The sequence below is a fragment of the Erithacus rubecula genome, assembly GCF_903797595.1.
Source record: "Erithacus rubecula genome assembly, chromosome: 9".
NCBI classification, from domain to species: domain Eukaryota; kingdom Metazoa; phylum Chordata; class Aves; order Passeriformes; family Muscicapidae; genus Erithacus; species Erithacus rubecula.
In genome coordinates this window covers 11,737,285-11,759,608 of record NC_136660.1, presented here as the reverse complement: position 1 = coordinate 11,759,608, position 22,324 = coordinate 11,737,285, and the positions used below count along the sequence as shown (strand labels likewise).

The following is a 22,324-nucleotide window of genomic DNA, read 5'->3' as shown; positions in this document are numbered from 1 at the left end:
CTTGGAGAAAGAACCCGTTTCAGAAGCAGGAGAGATTCCTGGCTTCAAAACCCAAGGCTGAATGTTTTTGTTCAGTTTCACCATGCTATTTAAGAGTAGGTAATTTTAGTCTTTTTTTTTTTTTTTTTTTTTTAGCTTGTTTGTTTGGTTTTTTGCAATAAGAAATGGAGATTGCTACTTCCCTCAATACATGTTAAGGAAATAGTTGTTTTATTACCTTGCCTAGATCAAAAGGTTGAAAATCAACAGGAAAAGAACTTTTTACTGTGATGTAAACTTGACCTATATCTATTAATACACTCTGAATGTACATGTAATTTGCCTGAAGAAAAGTAGCTGGTATATAAATGTAGATTGAAGAACCTTGAGAACACTGTTTGGTTTTCTTTGCAAATTTTAAGAGGTGTTGATGATGCCCACCTTGGTTTAAACCCTGAGTTGCCTCATTTTATGGACAAGGTTTGGGGAGGGTTCTGTTGCATACAGCAGTGCTCTGATCTAATTCCTCAGTGTTATGAAATTAATAGCTATCATAGAGCTAGAAAATGCAATAAACTAGAAATTCACCCAGGTTGGTTGTGTAGAGTGGGGGCTTCTGTTGACACAGGAGTTCCTCTAAGAGCTGATGGGGGCTCCACATGGGGGTCACATGTGATAAAGTCAGCAAGCTCTTTGCCAGTCATGCATTGCAGATTGGAAGTGAGGGGCATTACTTTCCCAAAATTTTAGTTTCTAAATGTAAAAACTCTCTATATCACTTAAGACCTAGAACCTGCAAATGTCCTGCAGAACTTTTGCATTTTTCTATAGAAATTGGGCTACATTTGGGTAGTAATGCCTGGAAAAAACACTACCTTTGTTGTGCAGCAACAAAGGAAGAATGAATTTGGCATCATCATTCAGTAAAGATTAGTCAAAAACACATTCCACTATCCCTGCTCCATGTTAAAATCTCCAGCTCAGGTTCTGTCCAGAATGGGCACTCAACGTGCGAGATTTGATAAGAACCCAGACCTGTCTGGAATAATTGAGGATTATTTTTATTAATCTTAATGTGGGGAAGCAGCTCTGCTAAATTCATTGCAAGAATTGACTCACACACCATCTTGAGGGTGTTTGACTCAACATATGCCCAGTCATTTGTCTAATGTTGATGTCAAGGATTTGTTGGGTTTTGATACAGTGTTTCCCAGTTTTCTGTTTGTTTCCTTCCTGTAGTGCCTGTATACCCAAAACATTTTGACATTTTTTTCATACGAATTATCTCTGGCTCTGCCAAAAATTTAGTCAAGTCTTTTGGTATTGTAAGTCATTTTGCACGGTTTCTCCATTAGAATTTGACTTTTGGGTAATGCGTTATCTCACTTTATTTTTTTTTTCTTGCCTGAGGATTTGAGAACAGACCAATCTCACCTTCTTTGGAGCAAGTGGTGTTGAGTCAAACCTATGTCTCTAAATGGTACTTGAGACAGATTTCTGTCTCCCTAAGAATGTAGTTAAAATACTTTGGTTTTTTGCACTCAGACTTCTTTTTTGCCACCTCTTGATTTTATGTTTGATTTAAAAATATGCTTTCTTGAAATCTTCCATGTCTGCTTTAAATGATTTCTCCTACTAGTAATAGGATGGAAGTGCAAAAATTTTAAGCACTTTAAATGCAACCACTGTTTCAGTTCTTAACAGACTTTACTGGAGATCTGGGGGGAGGGGAGTGTGTTAGTGGGAGAAAAATGCTGTCAAAAGCATTCTTTTGATTTGATAATGAAAAAGAAAAGCAAATGATTCATTTGATTTAGGGATACAAAACTAGTGTATGTTTGAGGGGGTGATACAATTTCTTTTTTTTTCTTGCGTTTTGCAACCTGATCTGTGCTGAGCTGCTCAGTAAGTATTGATTTGCACATAGCCTCGGGATGTACACGTGTCAGAAGCAATTCACTAAGGGTCATTTCTTCTCCTGTCCCCACAGTGAGGGCTGTAGCACTGTTTTCTTTAAAAAAAAAAAAAAAAAAAAAAAAAAAAAATTGAGTTTTCCAGGTTTCAGCTTAAGTTGCTTTGCATCAATTAGTACAAGATGGTGAAAGCCGACAGAAAGCAGAAATGCAACTGATGAGGGGTGTAAGACATTGAGAAAGTGAAATTAAACACTGTGGGATGGTTTGCCTGCAGGCAGAAGGCTGAGGCAGGTTTTTGAGTAGTTACATTTTTGTGTCAGGATCCATTCTTTCGCATTGTCAGATTATTGCTGTGCCTATTTATGGGTGCACATAACAAGGCAGAAGAGGTTTCGAATCACTGAGCTTGTTCTTTCTCTCCTTAGTGCACATTTTCTGTGTGTTGTCTTCTGTGATCTTTATTTAGTTTTTCATTGTTTATTTACACTGCCACTGTTACTTCATGAATTCTTTAAATCATTGCCTATCTAGAGGGGAATCTGGACAGAATTATTCTTGCAGCTTTAAGTCTTGCTGACAGGAGGAGAGAAAAAGAGAGCTTTTGTCCCCTAGAGAAATGCAGGAACTGTGGCCATTTAGAATTGGACAGACGTGGTGGCTTTGAGGGAGATGCTGTGATAGAAGTGCTGCCTTTTATGTTGTTTCCTATCTACTGGGGCCCCTTATTTAAAATCTCTTCCGGGAGACTGGGATCTGTGGGCTGTTAGCAGATGGGTTAATTGTTGTTTTGAGGGATGGCAGAAGTGTGTGTGGAAATGTAAGGTAGCATAGAATTTTTTGCCTTATTTTGAGAACTTGTGTTCAGATCTTCCATGGGACAGAAAAGGATAGATTTTTTCTGTATGAATGTAAGCCAACAAAGTGTGATGGAGAACAGACTGGACGTGTTTCCCTTTGTTCATTCCCCGTGGAAAACCTTGATTGCCATTTCCTCAAAGATGTTAATGTCTTGCATGCACACTTTAAAATAATTTTCCAGTTGATTTTCCTGCCTTTCATCAGAGGCAGGTACTGGAGGTAGGGAGGGGCCCATTAAATCTCTGTGTCTGTAAGTTTCTTTAAAGTCATGTTGGGAGTAGGGCAGGGAGAGAGAGATGGTCTGAGGTGAGGAACTGTGGTTTTATGGGAGTGAAGCTCGAATTCTAAGTGGTACCTTTAGTCAAAAGGTTTTATAGCTTTTTCGATCCCTTTCCCTTCATTCTGTTTTGAAAAACCCCACAGAAATATTCATTCTTGATGAACTGAAAGATTTTATATAGCTGGAATAGATTGTCTTAAGAAAAAGAGAAGTTGTCTTTAAAAGAAACAGAATTTATGATTAGTTGCAAATACCTCATAATTGTAGGTATGATCCTCTCAGAGCAGAGTACATAAGCACTTGAATGTCGGCATATACCTGTATGTTCAGTATGCATGTTGGAATTTGCCTTTTGCCAACTATTTTGATAGTAAATGTGGCTCATTTGAATTTTTACAGAAGTGGGTGTGAGCTTGGCTGAAGCATGTTTACTTAATAGAGTAAGTGCTCAAGAATATTTTTGAATCGGACTTTAACTCATTCTAGTGTGGGGCTTTATCCCATTCTGACAGAATTCTCTTTACTTTTCTTAGTAGTGGTTGACTCAACATTCATATTCCCTATTTTGATAAGGTGATAATGGAGAAAATACAGGAAACCCTAAATTGATATTTTGGAACTGCAGAAGTAGTGGCACAGTAGCTCTGACAAGCAAGAATTATAATCACTAAAAAAAATCATGAAAGCGAGTGCTTATTTCCTTTTTTTCTACTTTTTCTTTCTCTTCCCCTCAGGAAATACTGTTGTGCTGAGGAAGAAAACAGCTCCCTCCTCCCCTTTTTTTTTTTTTTTTTCCCTTCCCTCCTTTCTTCTTGTTGCCTGATTCAGAAGCTCCAGGAATGTGCTAATTGGCGGCGGCCTCTTCAGAAAGGTAAGGGGTAATTGTTATCTGCTTTTCAAGATGTCTTGCCTGCTCTGCTCTTTCTGGAAGGGCAGGTGATGGCAGAAGAAGTTTGTCTACGTGGAGTTTAGCCAAGCTTCTGGTTCATGTGGGTTGGCCTTTTAATACAGGAATGCAAAGAGAAGCTTTGTGCACTTCTTGCTCTACTACTAAGTGTAGGACACTGTCCCTTGAGAAAATCTAGAAGATGAGATATATTTTAAATGCTTGCAAAGGAAAAAAAAATAATACTCTTGCATTGCAGACTGATGAACTAAATCTTTGCCTGAATATCAGTTTAGATGGGAAGACAGAGAATTAGGTCTGGAGAAGACAAGTTGAAGAGTTATATCTCAAAGTGCTCCTTTTATTATTATCACACATATACATCTGATCAGGAAAATATAGATTGGTTTGGTTGTTGTTTGGTTAGTTTTTTTAAACCTGATGTCTTCTCTGGCATCTGTCATGGTTTTGTGACAGGTTCTATCACTGACAGATAAGGCAGGAACTATCTGGAAGCCTACCTCTAGTTCTGAATGGTGAAACACATGGCAAGTCTTTAACTCTCCAGACTTTCTCCAGTTTTGGGCAGAAGTGCAAAATGTGGTATGTGAGAGGAATTTAATTTTGTAGTTATCTAGTGATGGGAAAATCCATGTCCGTCTTCTTACTGCAAGACTTTCAGTTTATGTGTCAGGCATGTATGAAGTCCAAAAAATTAGTTCTGATTCATAGAGCATGGTGAGCTGCATGAGTAGACTCAAGTTTGTTGCTAGACAAATTGCATATGTATTTTATTATTAAAGATTCGTATTTGCTTAGGAGCTGCAGTGCTTTGATATGTCATTTCCTCTTCCATCTTTGTGATAGCTGTTAATGCTCTTTGTAGTGGAGGCAATATCTTCTGTCTAGACCTCAGCCATTCTGGTTCAGAATTGACATCTTAACTTAATCCAGCACTGAGAAGAGCTGTATGCTAACTTGCTAGGTTCTGAATTGGAGAGGCCAGTGCATGATACAAATTTTCCTGCCGGATTGCTTGGTGGTGCTAACATTTTTCATGGATTTTGAAAGACAGTGAGATGCAATAATGGCTTAAATTGCCCCAGCAAGATTTGTCAGAGTTCATTTGTCAGACCCCTCACATTGACTAGGTACACTAACATATCAAGGATAAGCTCCAGACAGGTAATGTGCCTTGGGATGTTCTTTTTCTCATTCTCCATCTCACTCTTGCCGGTGCAGAGGCAAGCTAAGTCTTCATTGAACAGCCACTACCAGCTGTCTGGCTACTGTCTGCAATAAAGCTAATGATCTAATGGGCAAATGTTTCTTGGGGACCTTCAGCTGAAGCAGAGACAAGGAGAAACATACAGACCAGCTAAAGGGTTCTCAAGGAGTTTGCAATTTCCCCAGGGCTCCTTCTATGTAATTACCTGTCTCTCTCTTTGTCTCCTATCTTTTAATGCAGGAGGAGTGTCAGACTCAAGGCCGCTAATCTTGGTTACTATGGAAAGGCTGGTTACACTCCTCTTCACGCACTTCAGAAATGGCAATCGCTGGTCCCCAGCTGGTTCCCTGAATCTAACTTAAAAATGGATGATAGCTTTCCTCCTTGGTGCCAGACTAAAGAATGCAGCTGCCTGTGCTGTTGCAGGCAGGCATTGCCTCTGCCACTGATGCTGTGGCATGCTGAGAGGAGCCTGCTGGAGCTGCCTTGTGGCTTCTGAACCTGTTTTCTCCCAAACAAGCAAAGGCTCTAAAACTCCTTTGAAACACAAAATTTTGGGGCACACTGAGATGTGGGAGGCTGGGCTGAGCTTCACGTGTGGGGAACAGATTCTGTAAGGACTCGTAGCTCCAGCTGAGTTTTTGTACTGTTTCTGAATGGCTTCAAACTCCCTGGGTTGGGGGCTGAGGGAAGCACAAGCTTTAGAGCTGTTTTGCAGGATTGTTATTGTCTCCCTCCCAGCATATGTCCTATGCAGTGATGTGCAGTGGAGCCAAGTGCCACTGCTCAGTTCAGTAGGATCAGCTGAGAGACTGTGCACAGCCTTCTATTTCTCTCTGGCTGGATCTATCTGTTTGTCCCTCTTGCACAGCACTGGAAATCTGGAGGGGAATCCCTGCCTGCTGCTCCCCTCCTTTTCCTGCACACACTTCCTGAGTTGCAACATGTGGGACAGATCGTTCCTCTGAAGCCATGGCTTGGGAACGGCTCCAGAACTCAGGCCTTGTCTTTTCATCCTAGTGAGGAAAGGGAAACTGTCCCATGTTGGACAGGGTCCCTTCCCAGCTGCTGCAGGCTTGCACGCCCAGGAAGTGTGTGCTGCTAAACCCCTTTATGGTACCTTTGTAAAACATGCTTTAACTGTCTGCAAATGTACGGTATTTAAGCAGCAGAGTCTGTATTATCAAATGCAATCATGCAGACTGTAGTCCTCAGGGTGAAAAGCTCTGGGGGGAGAGGCTGGATGTGACAGTGAAATTTGAGAAACAAACCAAGAGGAAATTCTTGCCCATGTGTTGGACTAGAGCAGGTTCGGTAGAAGTGGAGGATAAGGAAAATATACTCTTTCTTAGCTTGGAAGTGTTGGAGGGGAGGTCAGAAAGAAGAGAGTCAGAGCAGAGACAAGGCAACTAAAGATCAGGCAGTGGGCCACAGTTTGCTGTGGTTTGTTTTTTACCTTTAATGCTGTACTTTTCTCTGCCTGTTCCTCTTGAATAAATTTGGGCAAAGATAATTTTCTTTTTTTTGTTGTTTGTTAAAAGAGAAACCCTACCTCCATTCAGACTTTTTCAGAAGTTATGTTTTGTATCAGTGCATCTAGAATGACAATTTTGAACTGATTTTTTTAAAAGAACTTTTATTTCCCTCATCATTTCTCCATTTTCCTTTTTTATTTGTATCAACCTGAGTCATCTCCAAAGGAAAGGTGATACTTCTGCTAGCTTACATTTCAGGTGGGTGACACTATATGTTAAACACCATGTCTGTAATAACTTAGCTGTCAGTCAGAAGTTTGCCCTAATTGTTCATATTTTTCTTTTCATATATAAATCATGTTCACAGCTCTTGAGCAATTGTAGAGCATTTCAACAAGATATTTGTTTCAGGTCTTGGATTTTTTTTTTTCCTTCAAATCCTTTGAGATCTTTGGGGTTAGGATTTCTCATTCAATAACTGTATTCAGTAAAATTATGTGCTTGTCAAAGCTGTATTTCACCTTAGGAGAGGATGACAGGTTCTTCCAGAGTTCTCAATTTGCAAAGCATTAACCATCTCCTGCTTTAAATCAGGCCTTTGCCACTGCTTAAGGTCTTTAAGTACTTCATTAACTTAACAATAAGCCTGCCCTCCCTTGCTTTTTAGTAAAACCTTTGATTTTTTTCAGTTTCATTTCATGAATGTTACAGGTATTAATTCTTTTTTCTGATATGGAGATGACTTAATCTCATAAACTTTATTGGAAAAATAACTTCCATTTCAGCAGTGCATTTTTCAGGTAATTTTTATGTTTAGAATATGTTTATCATGTAGATTTTAGAAAGCAAAATGCTTAATTTGTACCTCCAGAAAGATAGTTTAAATATCTTTGGTGGTTTTAAGTGTACATGTAATGGAGAGTTCAGAGCTAAAATTAACTTGTTTATACATCTCTTTTTTCATAGACAAGGTCTAAAAGCAATAAGCAGAATGAAAATTTAGTGTATCTAGGCACAGGAAGATAGGTTAAAGCTGCAGTAAGAACCATAATGTTGAATTTTCTACTATTTTCAGTTGTTTGATTCAGCCTTTCTCTGAGGGCAAACTTGACAAGTCCACAGACATGAGTGAGTAGAGTTTTGGGGAGATGAGGTGAGAAAACTGCCAGGGCTTGTCTTGGGGCATCTCAGTGTGTACGGAGGGCTGGAAGGTGCTGTCCTGTGGTGTGTGCCCCCTGCTCTGTACTGTGGCTATGGCAGTGACCATTTGTTGTCCCTCAATAAAACTTTCCAGTGGTTAGTGTTAGCAGAATAACTCTGGGCTGCTTGGCTTTCCTCCAGTTTCAGCAGTTCTGGTCTGCCTGCCTCAGTTGTCCATAAGGTAGTGGAGTTTTGGACATTCCTCATTGTCATTGTGTTTCAGGGATATAGTCTGACTACTGAGTTTTTGATTTAGGAATAAGTCCTATATGGAATAGCATGTTCCCTTGTGCTGAAGCCTCCTCCCCTCTTCCACCACTCTGATGAGTTGCAGTTGGGTCATTGGTTGACTCTTCTTTTCATTCACACCCAGGGACTGAAGGGATAATTTTGGAGGCCAGGTGCCTGCTCACCATCACCCCTGGTGTGGAAGTTTTGCCCTCAGCACTGAGGTGGCTTCCTGTGCTCTCTGGAGCTCCTAGGAGTGGCTCCTAGGAGGAGCTCTCTTGCTTAAGTGGATTGTAGTGGGTGCTGCAGAGCCCCAGCACTGCCAGCTGCCAGTCTACAGAAGGAGTTTCTGAGAGAGCCTGCTCTAATCCATAATGAATGGCTGAGAAGAACAAAATGGAATGCACAGGTATTAGTGTAGGTGGCAGGCTTTGGTACCTTACTTTGGTTTATATTCTCTTTTAATCCTTCAGAAGGAAAGCTGCAAGGTCCAAGTCAGTTATAAAGACCTCGTTGAAATGAGCAATGAAAAATGTTGCCTTATTTCATTAGAAGTGATAAACTGTTCTCTTCTGCTAGGGAATGACACATCTGGTTGCATATTGCTCCATCTTTCAGGTACACAAAGATGCATGTGAATTATTTTTAAGTTTCAAGAATTTGGCCATCCATAAAAAATTAATAAGAACCCAAACCAGCAGAAGTTTTCATTCCTAAACCAGACATTTTAAAGAATGAATCCAAAATCATGAGTTGATATTTCAAAATCATGTTTTCCAGGATGTTTTGTCTCTTCTACTGCTTTTGTCATACACATGGTTTTATGTGATGCTGCCTAGGATATTGTGAGGACTGAGTATTACTTGCAGCCCAGGCTGTAGTAGCAGAAATTATTCATCCTGTCTCATCCCTTTTGGGCTTAGCCCACGGGAAGACTCCTGTTCAATTAGCCCAGTCATTACAGTAGAGAGCTGCACTAAATATCTTGCCAGCTGCAGGACAGGATATTTCTTGAAAGCCTTGCCACAAAGAAATTTTGTCTAGAAAATTCTATGCAGATTTGAACTGGCCAGGTAAACTTACACTGTGAAGTGCTTTGTAAAACGTGTCCTAAAACATTTTTATCTGGTGCTGATGGCCTTAAAAGCAAGATGAAGTGCATCAGTGACTCATGGTCAGTTACTGCCCTGCTGGGTGATGTAAACCAGATCTTGCTTTGGTGCCTTCTCGCATACAGCCTTGTCTGGCTGAATGGTGAATTTCAAAGCTTGTGCATATAGTCTGCAGTTCATACCCTAACAAGCTATTCTCTTGAAAGAGATCTCTTAAATTGCTTGTAGCATAAATAGAAAGTTTCCAGTCACTTCCTTACTATTCCATGTACTCTCCTTGATTGAACAGGAAATTAGATCTAAATGTTAGAATGACCCAGGAAGCTTTGTTTCCCCTTCTCCTCACCTTTTTCCTTCCATTCCTCCCTCAAAGTATGGATTTGTTGCAGTTTTAGGCCTAATGATTTGTCAGTATTCTGCTGGGCATTGTTGTGAAAGAGCAGATACTTAACATTTTGAAGAAAGAAAAGGGAAGACATGTAGCTTTGAGTTTTCTGTGTTTATTTTTTAAAGCTTTCCAAATACATTTGGGTATTTCTGACAGTCATAATAAAATCAGTTGATTAGACAAGAAGATTAGGTATATAAAGCAAAGCACTGTTTTCCAGCAAAATGAGCAGCTAGAATGTATTTCAGTCTTCAGATGCTTGGCTAAATAATGGTGACATACGTTTTTTGCTGCTAGAAGTTGAGATTTTGGCGGCCATATGCAACTGTGAAATCTGTAGGCATATACTGTAGCAGAAGCTGTCTTTATGCATATACAGCACATGGTATTTGGCTTGGGAGAAAGTTCTTCGCTCTCTAAGAAAGTCGGGTTTTTGATGGAACTGACTGCTGTTTGTGCTTCCTGTTAAAATTATTTTATTCTGGAAGGACAAATAAGCTGAACGTATTAAAGGTACTGTTGTTTTGCCCCTGTTCCCAGCAACACAGTCTGTTTCCCTGTCTCTTTCTTCTTTCCAAGCTTTTTCTTTCCAAGCTTCTGATCATAATTACAGTGAGAAGTAGATTACATACATCTGTATATTCCAACAGGAAAACTGAGTCTTGGAAGAATTTTGGACTGTGGGACATTTCCTTACTGACCTCTGTCTTAAAAGTGTTTTTGGTATCCTCAGAGGGTTCTTGGAATGTCAGTCTGAAAGCCTAATAAGACACTGGGTGTAGAGAGGGTGGAGAGTAAAAGGAGAAGGATGGAAGAAGTATGCAAGTGGTGGTTCACCAGTGTCACATTAATAGTATCCTCGAATCAAGTGCTCATTCATTTTAACTAGAGGCTAATTAATCAGAGCGAGTAGATAAAATGATAAGCTGCTTTTAATGAAGTGAAGCAGCTTTATTAGCAGTAAGCAAAATGCAAAATATTTGGTCTCTGGCACATGTGGTTTTCATGGGGACTGTGGTTTGCCACCAGCTCTGGATTGTGCTAGCCTTTTTCTTGCTGCATTCTGCAGGCTGTGCTGCCTGTGCGTTTCAGCATGTGGCCAATTCAGAATTCAGGAAATAGAATCTAATCAGAAGCAGGTGTAACATTTTAAAACCAGAAGGAATGTTCCTTACAGATCTTTTCCTATGCCAGATTAGCATTTGCCAATTTTCAAACTTCAGATGCTGTTATTTTTCTTTGGAGATAGCAGGCTTTATGCTTCCAAGCAGGCAAGCAGACAAACAAAAACTCTGTGGATTTACCCAGAGTGCTGCTGTTTGAAAGGCAGCAGCAATATGATACTGCTTGGTAACTGCTAACTTAGCCTGAAACCAATAAGTAATTATCTACCCATTCGCAGCTTAAGAACAGAAATGCACCAGGCTGATGCTACTTGTGCATATGATTAAGTAGAGGGCCAAAGCCAGCGTGCCACTGTTAAACTGGAGCAGGCTTGCATGCTTTTGTTTCAGATTATTTTCTGCAGTGCTCTGTGCCATTGTGGTGTTCCCCAGTGTCTCTCTTGAAAAGCTGTAGAAGCCTTGGATGGACTATGATGTGCATGGCAATGCAAGGCTATAATAGGAAATACATAAGTGAGTCATGCATTAAGGTAATGACGTAATTTACATTGGACTGAATGTGCCCACATTTAGGCTCGAAATGAACTTCTCTTATGACTAGGTATATCGTTGTTAAAGTGAGCTAAAATTAGCAATTGATTAATAAAAGTCACCTCACAGTAAACTTACAAACTAGCAGTTCGATAAGGTTCCTTTGAACTGGAGAAGTTGAGCTGGTAGATTTGTGATTTTCGAATAGGATGCTGGCAAGGAAATTGTCTTCCCCCCATCAGCATTTCCTTAAAAGACTCTGCTTCCCAGCGCCATTCAAGTGTAAATCCTTGTGCAACAAAGGGGAGGCTGGCAGCTCCACCGGTTCGGCAGTATAAGCGATCTCTCATGCTTCAGTTGAAAGGTTGAATCCCTGAAACGCAGAATGCTGCTATAGAGGGAAACTCTCAAAAGGCTGCTGAGAATGGCCGGGTGGGGGGAGCCCGGGGTTGGAAAGCCTGTTGAGATCTTTGAAAGCACAGTGACAATTTTTGTCTTTACCATGAAATGACCTGGAGGCAGCTGGACAAAAGGAAAGCTGCCGTTCAGGTGAGGTTGCACTCACCACTCTTGGAGCTAGATTCTGCTGTTCTCCCCCTTAGGAACACAGCATGCTGCTCTACTTGCCAGCACTGTATGTGGTGCCAATATTTTGTCTACATTGTGCATTGAGTCCCTCTTAGTTTTCCTGTTTGGATTATTCTTTCTTTGCGTTGCAAGTCTCAAAGCTTCAGCATTGTGACTTCTTGCTTTGCAAAACAGAGTATGAAATCATGGACCTTGGGTTTTACACTGAAAGGATGAGGTTAATCTTGCACCTTCTGAAACCCTTGTAAATATTTGACCGGCTACTCGGCAACACAGCTGAACTGCCTGAGTTAATGCTTAATGTGAGAGTGGTCCTGAAGTGCATGGCTTTGGTGATGGGCCAAGGGTCACAGACTGAGCAGCAGTTCCCCATCAAGACATCGGTGCTCCCTGTTCCTTATCTTCCATTATTCCTCCCTTTCTCCCCTCCACCACCCCAGATCTGTGGGCAGGAGGAGGTGAGGTAGCTGAGTCCACTCCAGGCAGAGTCAGCTGGGTGTGTTCAGGTGGCAGTAAAATTGATTTGGGCTGTCCTGGTGACTTTGTGCTGGTGCTTTTGCTGGTCCAGCAGTGTGGTAATCCCTGACTTCCAAGTGAGGGTGAGTCTGTTGGGCTCTCCACAACTGCCATACCTTGATAATGTAAAAATGCCCTCTTCTTGTGTTCTGAATGAAATGGTTTCTACTGTTGGAAAGCCAGCACAAAGACTACTTGGGAAAATGTTTTCAGCTTTATGAACCAGATGAATGAAAAGTCCCTTCTTGTTTTGCAGGAACTAACCAGTACAAGACACTGATTTGCTTTTCTGATGTAAAGATAGTTCATTCATAATGTTATACCATATCAGTCCTTCCAAGTGGCAAGAACCTTAAGTGTCAGTGCAAATGAAGAAGATTCTTTCAGAGAACTTCAATATCATAACAGAGCCATAGCATCATGTGAAAAAAGTACATTTTTAAACTAGATTTGAAACTTGATTGTTTAGGTGTGATGAATGTTGCTTGAGGATACCAGCTATCAGAGACCATCCCAGAAACATGTATAGTATATTCCAGAAAGTGTATGAAGAAGTAGTATTGCCCCACCTACTGCACCATGAGATGGAAATGAGCAAAACTTTGATTATTGAAAAACTAACTTGTTACCTGGTGTATAAAAAACTGTAGCACTTTTTATAACTGTTTTTTTAACTATTGTTGTTGTAAAAAATTTTTGTTAATTTCTGGCAGTAGTTTATTGTTTTGATTTTGGGGAGGGGGTTGTCTTTTTGTTTGGTTTTTTTTTTTGGATGGTGGGTTTTTGTTTGTTTTGGGGCTTTTTTTGGTGTTGGTGTTGTTTGGATTTTAATATGCTGAGAACTTAGTTTATATGTCCACTTGCAGTTTGGTAGTCTTCATTTTCTAGTCTGCATTTCTGTGGCAGAAACTTTGATTCCTGAAGATCAATTTTGGAAATATTCTGTTTGACAAAAACAGGAGTAAATGAGCATCCAAGAAAGAAGGCAGTAGTGTTGGAAAAAGTCTGTGCATGCTGGTAAGGAGTTCTGACCTCAGACCAGGGACTCACTTGGGAAAGGTTCAATACGTTTGACTCCAATGTTCCTAATCCAAACAAGCCATACGGAAGAAGTCAGAAAAGATAAAGTTTGGGAAAACCTTTTGCTATATGATCACAGCACCTCAAACATACTTCCTACACCACCTTTTAAGATCTACTAGTGGGCAGACACCTGTGTGAGCCCTGAGCATGGCCCCAGCTGGCAGGTGTTTTTATAGCAGAACGCAGTGCTGGAAAAGAATATAATTCTTTACAACCTATTATCAGATGGGGAATGGAGATCTAGGCAGTGGTTCTTCTGAAGGACCGCAGCTTATCATGGGCTCAGGCTAGATTTGAGTGAAGTCTAGCATTAGCTTCCTGAAAGTGTTCAGCAGGTGCCTTTGTAAAATGAGAGTCTGTTGGGCCACTACAAATGCTAACCCTGTATTTCTAACTGAACAAATGGATGCACAGAAAAGCAAAGTTATTTTCCTTCAGTTCCCTGGCAAGTGAACGACATAGCTGGGAATAGAATGGAGATTTCCTGATGTCCATTTCCCTCTTATAATTACCAAACAGTGCTGCTTTCTTCTTCATTGTAAACATGAATCGAGCCAAATGGCATCCACAATTGGCTTTTTTTCCTGCAAAGCTGGGGGGAAGGAGAGAAGGAGGAGGGGACCAGAGATATAAAGGGGGTGGAGAGAGTCATTCAGGGACACTGTACCTGCTGGGGCACAATGTAATAACTGCTGGGGCAGCCTGGGCTGCAGATGCATTGTTATCTGCAGTCCCCAATCTGGGAGAGCTGCAAAAGGTTTAATGCAAATCTGAGACCTCTGCCATTGTGTGAGACAGATTAGGGCTCATTTGCATTCCTTCTCCTATAATAATTACCTAGCAAGGAGTGCCTGTTACCATTAGCTTCATTCTGTTTGCCTGTGATAACGCCATCAGCAATCTCTTCTCCACGGATTGTGGACACTGTAAGGAAGGGCAGTGGGCCAAAAAAATGATAATAAAAGAAATCTGTTGGGAAAGTAGTAGAAAAATGTGAAAAATTAAAATGCAGATAATTTTAGTAATAGCCATTAAATATAGCTGGAGAAATACTATGAGCTGAAGAGTAAAAGTCAATATTAATCCATAATATTGATGAGTAGTATGGTTTCAAATATCAGTCAAGAAAAGCTAACAGAATTTTAACTGAGCTTTATCTATAGTGCTTCAATAGTTTTGTTCAGTTTTCAGGATTGATTCAGATTGTTCTAAAATTAGCACAATTAGAGATCAGTGTTACCGAGAGACAAATGTTAAGAGTCGAAAACTAATGTGCTGCATCAGAAACTGAGGTAAAATTCTGCAAACTTAGTGCAGTTTTGGGTCCAAGAACTGAAGAAGTATTCCTGACTTAGAAATTAGGGCAGATATTTGGGGTTCTTTTGTTGTGGGATTTGTTTGGTTTTGAGATGGGAGGAGTTAAATAGCAGAAAAGGAATGCGACTAAACATGGAAGAATGAGGGTGCTAAAATCAGCTTGTTCCCTCTACACATTTATTGCACGTAGAAGAAACATAAAATCCTTTTGAGCAACATTTGCTGTTCTTGCTGCTCCCCTTGCCTTGGTTTTTGCCCATTGCACTCTGATGAAGCAGCTGCTGGAGTCACCCCAGCAGAGGCAGAGAGCCCTGAAATTCCCTGTTCAGCTTTGGCTGCTGCCTTGAATCTCCAGCCATGCCCACATGCCACAGCCACTGAGTGCAGCTGCTGGGGATGGAGCCTAGGACCTTCTCAGGGCCTGGTTGTGTGTCACCACAGAAGGTCTTCTTTGGATGCTCCAAGTGCAGGAGCATTGAGGGGGAACTCTGGAAGAAGATAACATGCCAGAGATTCTATATGCACATCAACATCAGGGAGGGAGCAGTATGTGCCTGGACCACCTCTGGTTTGCTACAGATCTCCCTGTTTTGGTGCAAGCTTTCCCCTCCAGAATTTTCAGTGTGAGTTCCATCTTTCACAGTGGAGGAGTGGTGAAGCAGGAAGACAAATCAAAGCAATCCTGGCTTTAATCTGCCAAGCAGCCACCTTACATGTATTTCAATAGATGTAGGCTGGTTTCAGCTCTGCAGCAGGTTATCAATATGAAGAGTCTCTTAGTTGGGTTGTTTTGGGTGCTTTTATATTTTCAGGTGGTATTTTAAGGGCATGCTGCCACATTCACCTTATCAGTGTGGAAGCAGTAGAATGCCCAGGATGCTGCCTGAAAAGTTTGTTGTGGTTCTGAGGCGTGAGAGAGGTGGGACATTGCAAGGGGCTTTTCTGTAAGTGACTTGTTGGGCAGCAAGTGACCTGCCAGGAGAAAACTTCTGCAACTGGCATAATTTTTGGCTGTTAGGGATTTGGGTGGGTACTGTGTTCACATAACTCTGAAGAGTTTAGAGATCCTTATGTGTGAACATCCTTAGTTTTCCAGAATTTTCCTCTTGCCTTTGGTTTAATTTTCTTAAACTGCTGTAGCAAGAAAAGCAGTTTGACAACACTTTAATATCAAGGTGCGTGGATAGGGCCAAGTACTGTTTTCAATAATTCCACTAGATATTTAGCATTAACCACAAATTATATTGCTGTAAAGGATTAGAGGGAATGGCAGAGGACTGGAGATGTTCATATTTCTTAAGTCTATTTTTTCCCTCTTCATGTTATTACCACTATAATAATGTTAAAAGTCACAAACTTGACAGTTGCACAAACATAAAAGAGAAGTTTAAAAGAGAAGTTTTAAAGAATATGTTTCTTAAAGCAAATGAGTACTTTTAACTCAATACAAACAAAAAGATACAACTGTATTTTATTTAAAAGCAGCAGCATGAATCTTTTGTTCATCTTCAGACCTTTTTCTTGGAGGAGAAAATACAGTTTGGTGCATAGCTCGTTCTATATATGTATCATTTACAAGTTGTTCCATCATTACATTGGAATAAAACTGCAGTTGATATAATTGGAAAGGTCTAATGTATGTAGTGTGTGGGGAAGGACAAGGAAGTTTTGAAGTATATGGAGAATAATGATTATGTACATTTAAATATAAGCTGAAACAGAGCAACATATGTTACTGTGTGAGTAATTGGAGATAATAAAACAGTCTGACTACTTAGATACTGCAGTATGATATGTGAATCTGTATGCTTATGTGTATATACACACACAATCTGAAACTTAAAAAATAATGTAAAGATAACATAGCTTCTTACAAGGCTGGTATTATTCCTGCAAAATATTTTTCTCCTATGGCCCTTCTTTAATAATTGCTTTAATCCAGTCACCATATGTATTTTCAGTCTTTTATTTTGATTCTGTTGCAATGCATCCCAAGTAACTTGTGTATTTAGCATTTTATAATTTTTCTTCTTTAACCTGCCATGTGCATGGGTTACTCATCCCAAGGCTGCTGTTATCTGGAAGAGGTGCATCAGAAATGAGTTTTTGAGTCCCCTTCCTTATTTGAAAAGTTGAACTTGGGCTTTAAAGCCCTGTGTTAAAGGCCCTTAAAGGCACTCGAGCAGGAGGTTTTGTTTTGTTGGAGGAAGTGTCAGGGAAGGTGAAGAGGTGCTGATAGCTCTCACCCCAGCCAGTGGCACTGGGACTGCTGTTGCTCATCCTCCCTCATGGGTGGCAGTGGCCCGTCACACCCAGGAGCAAGGAGGTGTTCCTTTGCTCAGGCTTAGCTGCAACCTAAGCTATACAAGCAAAAGAGTCATTGAAAAGAGGAAAAAAGTAGGGGGCTTGTTTGTGCCATTCACTGCATCAGCAAACGAAGGACCCACCTATTGTCAGTATGTTAAACTGACCATCACACATGAATGCATCAAAGGAGCAGCTGGTTGTTCTGCTACCTTTAGGCTGCCAAGAATGATTTCTGTTGCAATGGAGCCAGATATGGACTGCTTTACAGAAAATGTAAGAGAAGTTGCTTTGCTAGCACAGCAGTAGCAAGGCCACTCTGCTCCCTGCTCTACTTTCATGTCTCACCATGCCTGCTTCCTCTCCCTCTCTCTCCAGCCCATTTAATAGCATGAGGTTACTAGCTGAAGAACTGGCTTTGCTGACTTTTACCTAACAAAAACGTTTCACAAGCTTTACACTATATGGTGTAGGGATACTTTTTTTAAATACTGAAAGAAAACATGCCCACAGAGAGGATAGATATCCATGAAAACATACTTAAACATACGTTTATGAAGTAATGTGGATAACTAAACTTTTATATAAGCATAACCATACACCCACACAACTTACAAGACTAGACTTATTTTCAGCTGCCTTATTATCAAAATTACAATTTATATAACATAAATTATGTGAGCCAAAGGAATTTATGAAGCAGAATTCTGGAATTGGTTTAACTCTCTTGATTCTGCAGAATGTTTCCATTTTAGTAACTGCAATAACTTTTTTTTTTTTATTTGGGGGGGGAAGGGGAAAGTTGGGATAAAAATATTTTATGCAAACGGCTGAAGCTTTAAAGCATTGCAGAAAGATATGTTTTAACGTTTATTGGAAAGCTAGTTGCAAAATATTTCTTTTAGACCCACTCTAGTACAGTGTGGGTAGCAGTTGTCTACAAAGCAAATTCTGAAGAGAAAATGAAGGATTTGCACACTGTTGTCCAGTGACACCCAAACTACTGCCCAGTGACAAAATCTGGGTACCCAAAGAAAAGCAGCAGTGTCATAGGCACAGGCCTCTGCCCAAGGTAATCAGCTTTCCTGAGTTAAAAGAAATCTGTTTTCTGGGTGGAGCAGCATGCAGGTTTGCCCAAAGACTGCAAACATTAGTCTCTTCATGTGGTTTTGTGAACTTAGGTTTATTTCTTAATTTGTGTAGGACTGTTGGGTAAAAACATAGTGTTGCTGCAGAGAGCTAATGCACGTGGGTGTACATGTTCTTGGCTCAGCCTCCTTGAGGAGGACTGACACACAGGAGCTGGGACTTATGGGATGTTTTTCTCAAACAAACTCTCATCCTCTTTGGAATAACTACAACAGAAGATTTTTCAATTTCTTTTTTTTTATTTCCCCCTCTGCTCATATATGACTGAGGAATTTGTGTTCGGTCCTTGTGCTTGGGTCACAATTCATGATCTTAAATTTGGATGGGTTACAATTCCAACTAAATAAAATATGCCATCTTCCCTTGTTGCAGCAGTGTGAAGCTAGCTGGGCATTTGAGTAGAAAGGAGTTCACCATTATAAAAGCAGGCAGTCTGGGGAGAATGAGGAAGCTGAGCACAAGCCTGCAAGCACAGCTTGTGTACATATTTGTTGAAAGCTAATTGGCAACGCAGTTGCCTTTCAGAGTTGTTCTTTCACCTATCAGTAGAGCACAACTCTGGTACTTAATGTACTGTAGATTACGTAAACGCTACCCTGAAATATTTGTACAGGCAATTAACTCTTGTTTTTATACTACTCTTGAGTTACAAATGGAAGCCTGCTGTAGAGCTTGGAATATTTATGCTATGAGAGATATTCCATAATTAGATTAAATAACGCTTTGAGCAAACTGGCTGGCATTAAGATTAGAAAAAAACCAGGATATTGGCTATCCTGTGAGGAGCTGACAGTCTTTTAAAATTTGGTATCCAAAAAATACTGACGCTGTGTTTGTACCACATTGTTGAGGAGCAGCAGTATTTACAAGGGTTTTATCTAGAGCAAATGTATCTGGTTTTGGTTATTATATTTGAAGACTGTAAATACTTGTATCACTAACACTGGTCTGCATTTTTTGTGGCAAAACATGATTATTAGTGGAGTAACTTGAAGCATGTGTTGTACTGGTGTGGTGTCACAGTTACCAGAACAACATCATCATCTAATATATTTGGGAGGCTCTAAGAATACTTATGTAGATACATATTTATTTTTCTTCCTCTTGCTCTTTTCAAAGTTATCTTACAAACATTTTGTCCCTGATGAAATTAAGTCACAGCTCTGCAATTTGAGCTGGATAATAAATCTATTAAAATGCAACCAATTGGTAACAATGGTCTCAAAGCCAGACCTCCATCCTCTAGAGTTTATTCACAAGCACTTGACCTAATATGACCGTGAATATGAATAAAATGTTAAGGGATTTTATTGCAATTCATGGTGTGACTTGCTGCTATGATAATAAAAAAACACTTGTAACCTCAAAGGCTGCAGCATTCTTGTGCTCTTCAACATGTGCCTGCACTATCAGAGGCGTAGGTAATGTGCTCCCCAGTGAAGTCAAGGGACTGCTTAAAGGAGTTCATTAGTATTTTACTTAGAATCAAACAGGCTAAAACTGTGGAAATAAAACTGATGGAATCAAAATCCTTCATACATTTCATATACTGAGGCATCACAATAAGGTCAGATTGTAGTTGATTAAAAAAACTTCTTCAGAAAGAAGAAAGTGTAATTTATTGCACATTAGTGCAAAAGTGTTATTACTGATACTGACACACATTGGCTGTATATTGAGGGCAGGTTTTTTGTGGATGAAAACAGTTAAACTTGACTGGTACTTCTGTTATGAAATCAGAAGTCCATTTGCAGATTTTGGATTTGTTCTCTAAATGGTCCAAATCGATTGCTTTTGTGGTTAGATATTCATCTGTCTTCTCTTGCATTTCTTTTTCTTCCTCATAACATCCTCTCTCAGACAGAGAATTCTTTATGCAAGAAATTTCAAGCAATTTAACTAAGACTTGTCTTTTCTTAGTCATTTGTAAATTGTTATAATAAGTTTTACTTGCCCAGTTCAGTAGCAAAACATTCTTGCTTAAGAGTTCCTCCAGCTTTTTCCAGCTCTCTCACATGCATGGAGATGAGCTGTTTTCAGGGAAGAGGTGAATATGTGAAATGGTTCTTGAAATGTCTGATGTCATCCACAACCACTCTTCCCTATGTGACAGAAGATGTGAGTGGTAAATATGGGTGAAACTAGAAGGCTGCTGCAATAGTTGATGATTTTCAGTAGTGTGTACAAGTTTCTCTTGGATTCCTTTAAAGTCCCCTGTGGCTATAGGAAATTGAGGATGTTTGAAGCATTACCTATGTGCCAGATGAAAAGAGAAGGGAGCTGTTGTAATGCCTCTATCCAGTTGCTGTCTTCTTTCAGGGACTGCAGTTGTTCATTAAAGTAATCTTAGCAAAAATGAGAAATAAATCACCTAAAGAAAGAATTTTGGTTTGATGTTTCTCCACTTTAGAAATTTAAAACTAGTATTTAGTGTAAAAATGGAGAGGCAGAGGGATTTCTGTTTAATTGTCAGGACAAGATTTTTAGGTAGAGGGATTTTAATTAGGTCTGACAGTGCAGTTGGAAAAATATTTTTTTTGTGGATGTGAACATTTCTTCAAAGTTTCATTTAATGTTTTGGTGGAGCAATAAAGTGTCATACATTTCAGGTTGACAATGTAACCAGCCTCAGATTTCTTAATCCAAGGTCAGGAGTCATTGGTTCTTAATGAGTGTTGCAATGTGTGAAAAGACCAGGTAGTTTGTAATCTGATCTTCATGACTAATTAGAAATGAGATGTAACTTTGAAAGAAGTTGAAGCCTATTGAAAGAAACTATTTTTTATTAACCAAATGCAGTTGGACTGCAGTGGGAAATATGACATGGTTTTACATGTGTTTTAATTTGATGTATTATTTAGTCATGGCTGCTTCTGGCTGATGGCTGTTGCTGCAGCTCTGGTTCTTCCTTTCTCTAGTATGCCTGCCCTTTCCTGGAGAGTGGGCACTGCCTACCCTAGTTTCAGGGCTTTTTCCTAGTATCTTTACTAGCCTGTGTTAGAGACTTGGTGAACTACCATTGTTTGGACTAATAAGACAAATTATGTAAATTGCTGTGAATCCTCTGGAACGCTGGTAGTTTACAGTGGCTGTGAATCAGATCTGTATTTTACTGATTTGTGCTTTCCTTCAGGTTATACTGACCCTGAGTCTGGGGCAGCTTTTGCTGGTTTTTGTAGTGACTGTAGGTAGGACTTAGTACAATTTGGTGCAGCATTAACTCATGCACCAAGGAAAATTACAGTAGCAAACAATCTTGCAAACTTCTCACTGCCTGGCTTCCTCTGTCACCAGTGTCAGTGATTCTCATTCTCTCATTTCCTGTGCTTGTCACAAACCATTTGAGCAAGCAGTGAAGCCTATGAGGAGTACTGGCTGGGGAGGAAAAACAAGGACACATAATTCTAGGTGGTGGGTTTTGACCCACACTTCTAACAAAGTGGCTAAGCAGTATCAGTGGCAAGACCTGCATGTTTTACGCCCATTTACTGTGCTATCACTGTGCTAAGGGACTTAGTTGTAATAATTAGCAGACTTTAGGTCAGAGGCGATCTGTTAATTATTCTTCTAGCTCTGCACAGACTATAACTTCCACAAAGCCATAGGAGTTGACTGAATTAATGTTTTTGGAGCTGTGAATACATTGTTGTTGTGCTGGTTTTCTTACTAATAATTTTGTTATACGTACCTAGAAGTGACTTGTTAAATGTTATACCTGAAAATTATTTTTTTTCTCAATTTTTTTCTATGACTACAAAATATCTAAAGCACATGAATCTGTGTGTCTGACTTCAGGTATGGTGGATTTCAAAATCGGGTACATTGTAGGGCTCTGTCACCCTTCCCTTTTGTCCACCCCCACATCCAGAGAAAGAAGTAACCTAGTATCTGAAGAATGCAAGTTATGCAGATGTTCAAAAGGCCAAATAAAACAAATAGATGGGCTGCAGCTGCTAGAGCAGCATAAAGCAAAGAACGCTCGCTGCTGTGATGAGATTGCTGTATTTCAGCAGGCTTCTAGCTTTTGCTGTTTGAGGAAAATAGCATGGTAAATTAGTTTAACCAGTTTTTAATCTTATTTTGATTGTAAATTGTGATTGCTTTCATAATTGTTGAGATTTCAAGCCTACAGATTTCTTGTTAATGAGGAAACAGAAGAATG

The 22,324-nt window shown here is 39.9% G+C and overlaps 1 protein-coding gene across 8 annotated transcripts in view; it reads left to right on the top strand.

Annotated features, from left to right (window-relative positions):
* Positions 1-22,324, top strand: part of ZMIZ1 (zinc finger MIZ-type containing 1) — a 334,693-nt gene that overhangs the window by 45,647 nt on the left and 266,722 nt on the right. For 6 of the 8 annotated variants that reach the window (XM_079311881.1, XM_079311887.1, XM_079311883.1 and 3 more), the window contains exon 2: positions 3,768-3,904. The exons of the other annotated variants lie outside the window; for them this stretch is intronic. The gene's annotated coding sequence lies outside the window, so the exon portion shown is untranslated. The remainder of the gene's footprint in view (positions 1-3,767; positions 3,905-22,324) is intronic. 8 annotated transcript variants of the gene reach the window in all.